Source organism: Gorilla gorilla, chromosome 18 (genome assembly GCF_029281585.2).
Source record: "Gorilla gorilla gorilla isolate KB3781 chromosome 18, NHGRI_mGorGor1-v2.1_pri, whole genome shotgun sequence".
Taxonomy (NCBI): Eukaryota; Metazoa; Chordata; class Mammalia; order Primates; family Hominidae; genus Gorilla; species Gorilla gorilla.
Window position 1 is genome coordinate 121005809 of NC_073242.2, and position 12078 is coordinate 121017886.

The window sequence follows — 12078 nt, forward strand, 5'->3', positions numbered from 1 at the left end:
ATACGTATATATATATTTTTATATATGTAATAATGGAAATAAAGTGCCTAATAAATGTAAATGTGCTTAAATCTTTTTAAGCAGATTCTTCAGGCCCAGCATCTGCCTCACTGTGGACCCCCCAAGCCAAGCTCCCAACCTTTCAGCAGCTTCTACACACCGAGCTCCCGCCTGCCAGTGGCCTCTTCAGGCCCATGGGGCTCATTCCTCACAACAGCCTTTCCAGGCCCAGTTTTTCCCTTCCGGCGGCCTCTCTGGGCTGAGAACCTCCTCAAGTCGGCCTCTCCAGACCCACTTGCACCCTCCGGGCATCCTCTCCGGGCCAAGCTCCTCTTCCTGGCTGTGTCTCCAGGCCCGACTCCTGCCTGTCAACAACCTCTTTGGACTCAGTGCCTACCCATCTCCTGGCGGCCTTGGTCGGCCCACAGCTTCCTCAAGCCACACTCCCCAGGCCCAGGTCAGGACTCATGGTGGCCTCTCCAGGATGAGCTCCTGCACTCCGATGGCAGCTGCAGGCCCCAAATGGTCTCCGGTCGGTGGGCTTCTCCACACCAAACTTGGGCCTCCCGGTGACCTCTGCAGGCCCAAGTTGTCCTGAAGTCGGCATCTCCCGGCCGTGCCTCCCAGCAAGTAAGCAAGCTCTTTTGGCTCAACTCCTGCCCAGCTCCCAACCGCCTTTGTAGGTCCCGAACTTTCTCCAGCCAAGTTCTTCGGGCCTAATTCCTGCCGCCCGGTGGCCTGTACGGGCCCAGCAATGGTTGGAGAGTGGCCTCTGCAGGTCCCGCTCTTGCCTCCCAGGGGCCTCTCCAGGCCCAGCTCTTGCCCCCACGGCGGCCTCCCGGGGCCAAGTCCCTGCCTGCCTCCCAGCAGCCCGCGTGCGGCCCAGCTCCTCCCTCACGGTGGCCTGTTGATGCCCATGCCTCTGGTACCCTGCCCAGAGGCATGAGCCCCTGCCACACACTGGCTCCTCCCACGCTGAGAGAGGTCAGCGTGAGCCCTTGCCTCACACCGGCCCCTCCCACGCTGAGAGAGGTCAGCGTGAGCCCCTTGCCTCACACCGGCCCCTCCCACGCTGAGAGAGGTCAGCGTGAGCCCTTGCCTCACACCGGCCCCTCCCACGCTGAGAGAGGTCAGCGTGAGCCCCTTGCCTCACACCGGCCCCTCCCAGGCTGACAGAGGTCAGCCTGAGCCTCTTGCCTCACACCGGCCCCTCCCACGCTGAGAGAGGTCAGCCTGAGCCCCTTGCCTCACACCGGCCCCTCCCAGGCTGACAGAGGTCAGCCTGAGCCCCTTGCCTCACACCGGCCCCTCCCAGGCTGACAGAGGTCAGCCTGAGCCCCTTGCCTCACACCGGCCCCTCCCAGGCTGACAGAGGTCAGCCTGAGCCCCTTGCCTCACACCGGCCCCTCCCAGGCTGACAGAGGTCAGCCTGAACCCCTTGCCTCACACCGGCCCCTCCCACACTGAGAGAGGTCCATGGGAGCCCCTTGCCTCACACCGGCCCCTCCCACGCTGACAGAGGTCCATGGGAGCCCCTTGCTTCACACCGGCCCCTCCCACGCTGAGAGAGGTCTCCGTGAGCCCTTGCCTCACACCGGCCCCTCTCATGCTGAGAGAGGTCTGCGTGAGCCCCTTGCCTCACACCGGCCCCTCCCACACTGACAGAGGTCCATGGAAGCCCCTTGCCTCACACCGGCCCCTCCCACACTGACAGAGGTCCATGGGAGCCCCTTGCTTCACACCGGCCCCTCCCACTCTGAGAGAGGTCAGTGTGAGCCCTTGCCTCACACCGGCCCCTCCCACGCTGAGAGAGGTCAATGTGAGCCCCTTGCCTCACACCGGCCCCTCCCACGCTGAGAGAGGTCAGTGTGAGCCCCTTGCCTCACACCGGCCCCTCCCACGCTGAGAGAGGTCGGCGTGAGCCCTTGCCTCACACCGGCCCCTCCCACGCTGAGAGAGGTCAGTGTGAGCCCCTTGCCTCACACCGGCCCCTCCCACGCTGAGAGAGGTCGGCGTGAGCCCTTGCCTCACACCGGCCCCTCCCACGCTGAGAGAGGTCAGCGTGAGCCCCTGCCTCAACAGGCCACCGTGAGGGAGGAGCAGGGTCGCATGCGGGCTGCTGGGAGGCAGGCAGCGACTTGGGCCTGGGAGGTCGTGGTGGGGCGAGAGCTGGGTCTGGAGACACCCCTGGGAGGCAACAGCGGGGCCTACAGACTCTGTTCTCCAGCCGGAGCTGGGACTGTTCAGGTACTGGGAGGTGGGATGTGGGTCTGAAGAGCTTGGTTGCAGAAACTTCGGGGTCTACAAACGCAGGCGGGAGCTGAGCCAAAAAAGCTTGTTTGCTGGGAGGCGGGAGATGCAGCCAGGAGAAACAGCTCTGCCTGCAGAGGCCGCCATGCGGGAGGCGGAGGCCGGGCCTCCTCAAATCGGCCTCTCCAGACCCACTTGCAGCCTCCCGGCATCCCCTCCGGGCCCAGCTCTTCCTCCCGGCTGCGTCTCCAGGCCTGACTCTGGCCTCCCAACAACGTCTTTGGACTCAGCTCCTGCCCAGCTCCCAGCAGGCCCAAGTCGTCGTCAAGTCGGCCTGGAATTGGGCCTGGAAGAGCAGCAAGTCGGCCTCCCCGGGCCCAGCTCCGTCCTCTCGGTGGCCTCTCCAGGTGCAAAACTTCCTCGAGTCAGCCTCTCCAGGCCCAGCTCCTCCTGCCTCCCAGTGGCCTCTTTCAGCCCAGACCAGCTCATGGTTCTTGGCGGCCTTCCCAGGCCCCACTTTTGACTTTTGGTGGCCTCTTCAGGCCCAGAACTTGACCTCCAGTGGGCCTTTGCAGGCCCGGCCTCCTGCCTCTCGAAGGCCTGCACGGGCCCGGACTCACAGCGGACTCACAGCGGACTCTCCATGCCCAGCTAGCTCTCGCCTCATTGCGGCCTCCCGAGTCCAAAGCTCCTGCCTCTCGGCCGCTTCGGCAGGCCCAGCTCCCGCCTGCCAGTGGCCTCTTTAGGCCCAGCTCATTCCTCACAACGGCCTTCCCAGGCCCCGTTTTTCCCTTCTGGCAGCCTCTTGGCCTCTAATTTGTTTATCTTTTGTGTATAAATCCCAAAATATTGAATTTTGGAATATTTCCACCATTATGTAAATATTTTGGTAGGTGATTTATTTGGGGTGAGTTTCTGCACCAAGCCCGAATTTTTTATTTTATTTTCCTTATTATTTGGTGTTAAACAGGTTTAATGACGGTCATGGCAACTGTTTGGCACAATGAAAAATACCGCCCATGATCAACGTGTTCTGTTCTGGGGAAGGGGGCAAAGGCAGGGTGAATCACTTTCTTAAAAAGTATAGCTCAAGTTGGGAGTGCAGAGGGAATGGGGAGAAAACCCTCCCGCTGCCTGTGTCGAAGTGCAGGAGCCCCCACCCCCATACTCACCTGAGTCCAGCCCCTCTGGGGAAAGAAGGGGTACATGAACTCCCCCTAGTCCACAGGCACCTCCCTGTGGCCCAAGGCCCTCTTCACACTCCATCTTGTAGCCCCAACAGGAGCTATTTTCCGAAAAGTGAAAAGCTCTGAAGGTCCCACAATTCATGATATGTACACCTCCCTCACCAGGGGCTGCAAAGTGGCCTGGAGCTCCATACTGAGTAGAAGTCTTTGGACCAGAGTCAGCATCTGGCTGACGGTCCGGATATCCTGGTTGGAGTGACCCTGGTGCACCCTGCCAGGGCCTGGTGCCGCTTGCTGAAGATCATGACCGCCACTCATGGGCCACCGATGTGGTCCTTGTCCCATTTGTTGGGGCTGCGTCCATCCTTCTCAGAAGATGAGTCCTGTTCCTTGCGCAGGGCACTGAGGGACTGGGCCTGACATCATCTGAGTGGTAGAGGCAACTGGGTGTCAGGAGACATGATGGAGAGGAAAGCATCATCATGGTCATTCTCTGTCTCACTGTCCAGCAGGGACTCCCCTGAGGGGCCCAGGGCTCCTCCTCCATGGTGGGAGGTGAGCTTTTAACAGGTTCCACCACCCACAAAGTGTGTGGGGTTGCGGGCCCTGGGCTTTCAGGGCAGGTGGCTCCAGGGGGCCGCCCAGGGTCAACACTCCCTGTGCCACCTGGTGGATGCTCATGAGCAACAGCTGCCAACTTGGCAGGTTGTTTTCTCTGGTTGGAGGCCACTGAGTAACTGGCAGGTTGCTGGGCCTCGTGTGGCTGCAGGGAGGGGTCAGGAAGGGGATGGAGTACCAGGGGAACACGGCCACAGAGTGACCTTCCACATTCCTCCACACGAACATGCTGATGCCACGGGAGGCCTCACTGAATGCAGGCCTGGGGGCCGAGTACTTGGTCCGGGCAGGGAGTTCCTGGCAGGGGCTCACACCTCACCCCCTCCTCAGCCCAGGTGGCTTGGGCCCAGAGAAGTGGGGGTTGGAGAGGAGCAGAAGGCCAGGCCTCAAGTTTTGTTTTTTTTGTTTGTTTTTTTGTTTTTGAAATGCAGTTTGACTCTTGTCACCCAGGCTGGAGTGCAGTGGCACGATCTCAGTGGCCTTCATACCTGGCTAATTTTTTGTATTTTTACTGGGGGTGGGGTTTTGCCATGTTGGCCAGGCTGGTCTTGACCTCCCGACCTCAGGTGATCCACCCACCTCAGCCTCCCAAAATGGGATTACGGGCATGAGCCACTGCTCCCAACTTCATTCATTTTTACTTGAAAAACTCCGTTAAGCATTTTTTTAAGGTAGACCTAGTGGTCCTGAATGCCCTCAGCTTTGTTTGTCGAGGAAGCACGTTATTTCTTTTTTCTTTCTGAAGGACAGCTTTGTCAGACATAGTATTAGTTGCTGGCACTTTTTTTCTTTCAGCACTTTGAATGTATTATTCGATTCTGCCCTGACCTGCAAAGTTTCTTTAACTTTTGACTATTTGATTATATTGTGACTTGGTGAGTATGTATTTGGTTTGAACCTCTTTAGGAATCTTTAAGCTTCATGGATTTAGATGTCTAAATCTTTCCCATGATTTAGGCAGTCTTCAGCCATTGTTTAAATAAGCTTGCTTCTCCTTTCTCTACTTTCCTTCTCAAACTCCCATAACCTGACAATGGTTTGCCTAATGGCGTCTTGTTGGCTTTCTTTTCTCTGTCTTTTTTTCTTTTTTTTTTTTTTTTTTGAGACAGAGTCATGCTCTGTCACCCAGGCTGGAGTGCAATGTGTGGTCTAGGCTCACTAGGGTTAGGGTTAGGGTTTTAGGGTAAGGGCGAAGGGTTAGGGTTTTAGGGTAAGGGCGAAGGGTTAGGGTTTTAGGGTAAGGGCAAAGGGTCAGGGATTTAGGGTAAGGGCGAAGGGTTAGGGTTTTAGGGTCAGGGCCCAGGGTTAGGGTTTTAGGGTCAGGGCCCAGGGTTAGGGTTTTAGGGTCAGGGCCCAGGGTTAGGGTTTTAGGGTCAGGGCCCAGGGTTAGGGTTTTAGGGTCAGGGCCCAGAGTTAGTAGGGTTTTAGGGTCAGGGCTCAGGGTTAGTAGGGTTTTAGGGTCAGGGCCAAGGGTTAGTAGGGTTAAGGGTCAGGGCCCAGGGTTAGGGTTTTAGGGTCAGGGCCCAGAGTTAGTAGGGTTTTAGGGTCAGGGCTCAGGGTTAGTAGGGTTTTAGGGTCAGGGCCAAGGGTTAGTAGGGTTAAGGGTCAGGGCCCAGGGTTAGGGTTTTAGGGTCAGGGCCCAGGGTTAGGGTTTTAGGGTCAGGGCCCAGGGTTAGGGTTTTAGGGTCAGGGCCCAGCGCCCAGGGTTAGGGTTTTAGGGTCAGGGCCCAGGGCCCAGGGTTAGGGTTTTAGGGTCAGGGCCCAGGGCCCAGGGTTAGGGTTTTAGGGTCAGGGCCCAGGGCCCAGGGTTAGGGTTTTAGGGTCAGGGCCCAGGGCCAAGGGTTAGAGTTTCAGTGTCAGGGCCCGTGGCCCAGGGTTAGGGCTTCAGGGCCAGTGCCCGGGGCCCAGGGTTAGGGCTTCAGGGACAGGGCCGGGAGCCCAGGGTAAGGGCTTCAGGGACAGGGCCGGGAGCCCAGGGTTAGGGCTTCAGGGTCAGGGCCCGGGGCCCAGGGTTAGGGCTTCAGGGTCAGGGCCCGGGGCCCAGGGTTAGGGCTTCAGGGCCAGGGCCCGGGGCCCAGGGTTAGGGCTTCAGGGCCAGGGCCCGGGGCCCAGGGTTAGGGCTTCAGGACCAGGGCCCGGGGCCCAGGGTTAGGGCTTCAGGGTCAGGGCCCGGGGCCCAGGGTTAGGGCTTCAGGGTCAGGGCCCGGGGCCCAGGGTTAGGGCTTCAGGGTCAGGGCCCGGGGCCCAGAGTTAGGGCTTCAGGGCCAGGGCCCGGGGCCCAGGGTTAGGGCTTTAGGGCCAGGGCCCGGGGCCCAGGGTTAGGGCTTTAGGGTCAGGGCCCGGGGCCCAGGGTTAGGGCTTTAGGGTCAGGGTCGGGGTCCCAGGGTTAGGGCTTTAGGGTCAGGGCCCGGGGCCCAGGGTTAGGGTTTTAGGCTCAGGGCCAGGGTCCAGGGTTAGGGTTTTAGGCTCAGGGCCCAGGGTTAGGGTTTTAGGGTCAGGACCCAGGGCCCAGGGTTAGGGTTTTAGGGTCAGGGCCCGGGGCCCAGGGTTAGGGTTTTAGGGTCAGGGCGCAGGGCCCAGTGTTAGGCTTCTTTTAGGGTCAGGTCCCAGGGTTAGGGTTTTCGGGTCAGGGCCCAGTGCCATGGGTTAGGGTTTTAGGGTCAGGACCCAGGGCCCAGGGTTAGGGTTTTAGGGTCAGGGCCCGGGGCCCAGGGTTAGGGTTTTAGGGTCAGGGCGCAGGGCCCAGTGTTAGGCTTCTTTTAGGGTCAGGTCCCAGGGTTAGGGTTTTCGGGTCAGGGCCCAGTGCCATGGGTTAGGGTTTTCGGGTCAGGGCCCAGGGCCCAGGGTTAGGGTTTTCGGGTCAGGGCCCAGGGTCCAGGGTTAGGGTTTTAGGGTCAGGGCCCAGGGTCCAGGGTTAGGGTTTTAGGGTCAGGGCCCAGGTCCCAGGGTTAGGGTTTTCGGGTCAGGGCCCAGGGCCCAGGGTTAGGGGTTTAGGGTCAGTGCCCAGGGCCCAGGGTAAGGGCTTCAGGGCCAGGGCCCGGGGCCCAGGGTTAGGGCTTCAGGGCCAGGGCCCGGGGCCCAGGGTTAGGGCTTCAGGGCCAGGGCCCGGGGCCCAGGGTTAGGGCTTCAGGGCCAGGGCCCGGGGCCCAGGGTTAGGGCTTCAGGGACAGGGCCGGGGGCCCAGGGTTAGGGCTTCAGGGACAGGGCCCGGGGCCCAGGGTTAGGGCTTCAGGGCCAGGGCCCGGGGCCCAGGGTTAGGGCTTCAGGGCCAGGGCCCGGGGCCCAGGGTTAGGGCTTCAGGGCCAGGGCCCGGGGCCCAGGGTTAGGGCTTCAGGGCCAGGGCCCGGGGCCCAGGGTTAGGGCTTCAGGGTCAGGGCCCGCGGCCCAGGGTTAGGGCTTTAGGGTCAGGGCCGGGGTCCCAGGGTTAGGGCTTTAGGGTCAGGTCCCGGGGCCCAGGGTTAGGGTGATTTCCAGGAAGTGACCTCACAACGACTCAAGCTACCACTTACTGTTGATTGTGATGAAATGCCAGCTGAGGCACACGCCTTGGGAGCTAAGTGGTTGCTGCCCTTGACTACTATGAAGACTGGTGTGGGAAGGGTCGCTTTGGATGCACTTGAGCAGGGGTCCCCAACCCCTGAGCCATGGAGCCGTAAGGAGCCACACAGCAGGTGAGTGGTGTCGAGTGAGGGAGTGAGGGAAGCTTCGTCTGTATTTACAGCCACTCCCCTTTGCTCACATTCCCACCTGAGCTCCACCTTCTCAGATGGGCAGCAGCATTAGATTCTCATAGGAGAACGCACCCTGTTGTGAACCGTGCATGTGAGGGATCTAGGTTGTGCTGTGCTTATGTGAATCTAGTACCTATTGATCTGTCACTTTCTCCCATCACGCTCAGGTGGGACCATCCAGTTTCAGGAAAACAAGCTTAACACGCCCACTGATTCTACATGATGGTGAGTTCTATAATTATTTGATTATATATTCCAGTGTAATAATGGAAATGAAGTGCCTAATAAACGTAAATGTGCTTAAATCTTTTGGCCCAGCTCCTACCTCCCGGCAGCCTCGCCAGGCCCAGAACTCTCTCCAGTCAGCCTCTACAGACCAAGCTCATGACTCACAATGGCCTATTGAGGCCCATACCCTACCTCACGGCAGTCTCCGCAGATGAGCCTACTGCCTCACAACAGCCTCCACAGGCACAGCTCCATCGTTACAATGGCCTCTTTAGACCCAGCTCCTGCCTCCCAGCCTTCTCTCCAGGCCCTGAACTTTCTCCGTAAGTTGAGGTAGCTGGGACTGTAGGTATACATGACGATACTTGGCTAATTTTTAAATTGTTTTGCAGACATGGGGTCTCACTTTGTTAGCCAGGCTGGTGTCAAACTAATGGCCTCAAGTGACCCTTCCACCCCTGCCTCCCATCCTCGAGGTATGTGCCACCACAAGGGGCACTTGTTCAATTTTCTAAAGAAAAAATCTCTAAAGTAAGGCTGTGGGATGATGGCAGGAAGATAAAAGAAAAACAGAAGAATAAGTTAAAATGACTTATTCACACATATTCTTTTGACAGCAAGAAGAACTTTTAGTATATACATTCCTTACAAACAAACAAACGGCAGATAAACAATGTTGTATAGGAACTTCAGCACACACTGTACAATATTCCCACTTTGCTGACATAAGTTATGGAAATTTCGTGGTTTACTTGAGTGTCGCTAAGAGTATTTTGCTTCTCTGATGATTTTTATCAACTTCCTCATCTGTTAACTTCTCTCCAAAGTATGTCATGTCACGACATACTGCCGCTGCACAAACACGGCCAGTGTCTTCCTATTAAACATGTAGAATGCTTTCCTAATTTCTCTTTTTACTCTCTGTCTTTGTGTTCTGCATTTTCCTTACTTTTATTGTCAGAAACTCCAGAAAGTCAATCGTACTAATTTATCACGATTTGCTTCATTAATTTATACTATGCTTATATGGAATTTTGCCCAACAGACCTCATTACAATTTGGGCTAGGGCCCAGGGTTAGGGATGTTTTAGGGTCAGGGCCAGGGCCCAGGGTTCGGGTTGTTTTAGGGTCAGGGCCAGGGCCCAGGGTTAGGGTTGTTTTAGGGTCAGGGCCCAGGGTTAGGGTTGTTTGAGGGTCAGGGCCCAGGGTTAGGGTTGTTTGAGGGTCAGGGCCCAGGGTTAGGTTTGTTTTAGGGTCAGGGCCCAGGGTTAGGGTTGTTTTAGCGTCAGGGCCCAGGGTTAGGCTTGTTTTAGGGTCAGGGCCCAGGGTTAGGGTTTTAGGGTCAGGGCCCAGGGTTAGGGTTTTAGGGTCAGGTCCAGGGCCCAGGGTTAGGGTTTTAGGGTCAGGGCCCAGGGCCCAGGGTTAGGGTTTTAGGGTCAGGGCCCAGGGCCCAGGGTTAGGGTTTTAGGGTCAGGGCCCAGGGCCCAGGGTTAGGGTTTTAGGGTCAGGGCCCAGGGCCCAGGGTTAGGGTTTTAGGGTCAGGGCCCAGGGCCCAGGGTTAGGGTTTTAGGGTCAGGGCCCACGGTTAGGATTTTAAGGTCAGGCCCAGGGTTAGGGTGATTTCAAGGAAGTGACCTCACAATGACTCAAGCTACCACTTACTGTTGATTGTGATGAAATGCCAGCTGAGGCACATGCCTTGGGAGCTAAGTGGTTGCTGCCCTTGACTACTATGAAGACTGGTGTGGGAAGGGTCGCTTTGGATGCACTTGAGCAGGGGTCCCCAACCCCTGAGCCATGGAGCCGTAAGGAGCCACACAGCAGGTGAGTGGTGTCGAGTGAGGGAGTGAGGGAAGCCTCGTCTGTATTTACAGCCACTCCCCTTTGCTCACATTCCCGCCTGAGCTCCACCTTCTCAGATGAGCAGCAGCATTAGATTCTCATAGGAGAACGCACCCTGTTGTGAACCGTGCATGTGAGGGATCTAGGTTGCGCTGTGCTTATGAGAATCTAATACCTATTGATCTGTCACTTTCTCCCATCACGCTCAGGTGGGACCATCCAGTTTCAGGAAAACAAGCTTAACACGCCCACTGATTCTACATGATGGTGAGTTCTATAATTATTTGATTATATATTCCAGTGTAATAATGGAAATGAAGTGCCTAATAAACGTAAATGTGCTTAAATCTTTTGGCCCAGCTCCTACCTCCCGGCAGCCTCGCCAGGCCCAGAACTCTCTCCAGTCAGCCTCTACAGACCAAGCTCATGACTCACAATGGCCTATTGAGGCCCATACCCTACCTCACGGCAGTCTCCGCAGATGAGCCTACTGCCTCACAACAGCCTCCACAGGCACAGCTCCATCGTTACAATGGCCTCTTTAGACCCAGCTCCTGCCTCCCAGCCTTCTCTCCAGGCCCTGAACTTTCTCCGTAAGTTGAGGTAGCTGGGACTGTAGGTATACATGACGATACTTGGCTAATTTTTAAATTGTTTTGCAGACATGGGGTCTCACTTTGTTAGCCAGGCTGGTGTCAAACTAATGGCCTCAAGTGACCCTTCCACCCCTGCCTCCCATCCTTGAGGTATGTGCCACCACAAGGGGCACTTGTTCAATTTTCTAAAGAAAAAATCTCTAAAGTAAGGCTGTGGGATGATGGCAGGAAGATAAAAGAAAAACAGAAGAATAAGTTAAAATGACTTATTCACACATATTCTTTTGACAGCAAGAAGAACTTTTAGTATATACATTCCTTACAAACAAACAAACGGCAGATAAACAATGTTGTATAGGAACTTCAACACACACTGTACAATATTCCCACTTTGCTGACATAAGTTATGGAAATTTCGTGGTTTACTTGAGTGTCGCTAAGAGTATTTTGCTTCTCTGATGATTTTTATCAACTTCCTCATCTGTTAACTTCTCTCCAAAGTATGTCATGTCACGACATACTGCCGCTGCACAAACACGGCCAGTGTCTTCCTATTAAACATGTAGAATGCTTTCCTAATTTCTCTTTTTACTCTCTGTCTTTGTGTTCTGCATTTTCCTTACTTTTATTGTCAGAAACTCCAGAAAGTCAATCGTACTAATTTATCACGATTTGCTTCATTAATTTATACTATGCTTATATGGAATTTTGCCCAACAGACCTCATTACAATTTGGGCTAGGGCCCAGGGTTAGGGATGTTTTAGGGTCAGGGCCAGGGCCCAGGGTTAGGGTTGTTTTAGGGTCAGGGCCAGGGCCCAGGGTTAGGGTTGTTTTAGGGTCAGGGCCAGGGCCCAGGGTTGGGGTTGTTTTAGGGTCAGGGCCAGGGCCCAGGGTTAGGCTTGTTTTAGGGTCAGGGACAGGGCCCAGGGGTAGGGTTGTTTTAGGGTCAGGGCCAGGGCCCATGTTTAGGCTTGTTTTAGGATTATGTCCAGGACCCGGGGTTAGGGTTGTTTTAGGGTCAGGGCCAGGGCGCAGGGTTAGGCTTGTTTTAGGGTCAGGGACAGGGCCCAGGCTTAGGGTTGTTTTAGGGTCAGGGCCAGGGCCCATGGTTAGGGTTGTTTTAGGGTCAGGGCCAGGGCCCAGGTTTAGGCTTGTTTTAGAGTCAGGGCCAGGGCCCAGGGTTAGGGTTGTTTTAGGGCCAGGACCCTGGGTTAGGGTTGTTTTAGGGTCAGGGCCAGGGCCCCGGGTTACGGTTGTTTTAGGGTCACGGTCAGGGCCCAGGGTTAGGCTTGTTTTATGGTCGGGGCCCAGGGTTAGGCTTGTTTTAGGGTCAGGCCCATGGTTAGGGTTGTTTTATGGTCAGGGCCAGGTCTCAGGGTTAGGGTTGTGTTAGAGTCATGGCCAGGGCACAGGGTTATGGTTGTTTTAGGGTCAGGGCCAGGGCCCAGGGTTAGGCATGTTTTAGAGTCAGGGCCAGGTCCCAGGGTTAGGGTTGTTTTAGGGTCAGGGCCAGGGCCCAGGGTTAGGGTTGTTTTAGGGTCAGGGCCAGGGCCCAGGGTTAGGGTTGTTTTAGGGTCAGGGCCAGGGCCCAGGGTTAGGGTTGTTTTAGGGTCAGGGCCAGGGCC

At 56.4% G+C, this 12078-nt stretch overlaps 1 protein-coding gene across 37 annotated transcripts in view; it reads left to right on the top strand.

Annotated features, from left to right (window-relative positions):
• Positions 1-12078, top strand: part of LOC115931432 (decreased expression in renal and prostate cancer protein) — a 407507-nt gene that overhangs the window by 234878 nt on the left and 160551 nt on the right. For 31 of the 37 annotated variants that reach the window (XR_010131404.1, XR_010131396.1, XR_010131402.1 and 28 more), the window contains 4 exons: positions 7954-8011; positions 8105-8337; positions 10066-10123; positions 10217-10449. The gene's annotated coding sequence lies outside the window, so the exon portion shown is untranslated. The other 6 variants (XR_010131406.1, XR_010131417.1, XR_010131394.1 and 3 more) reach the window with 5 other exon arrangements.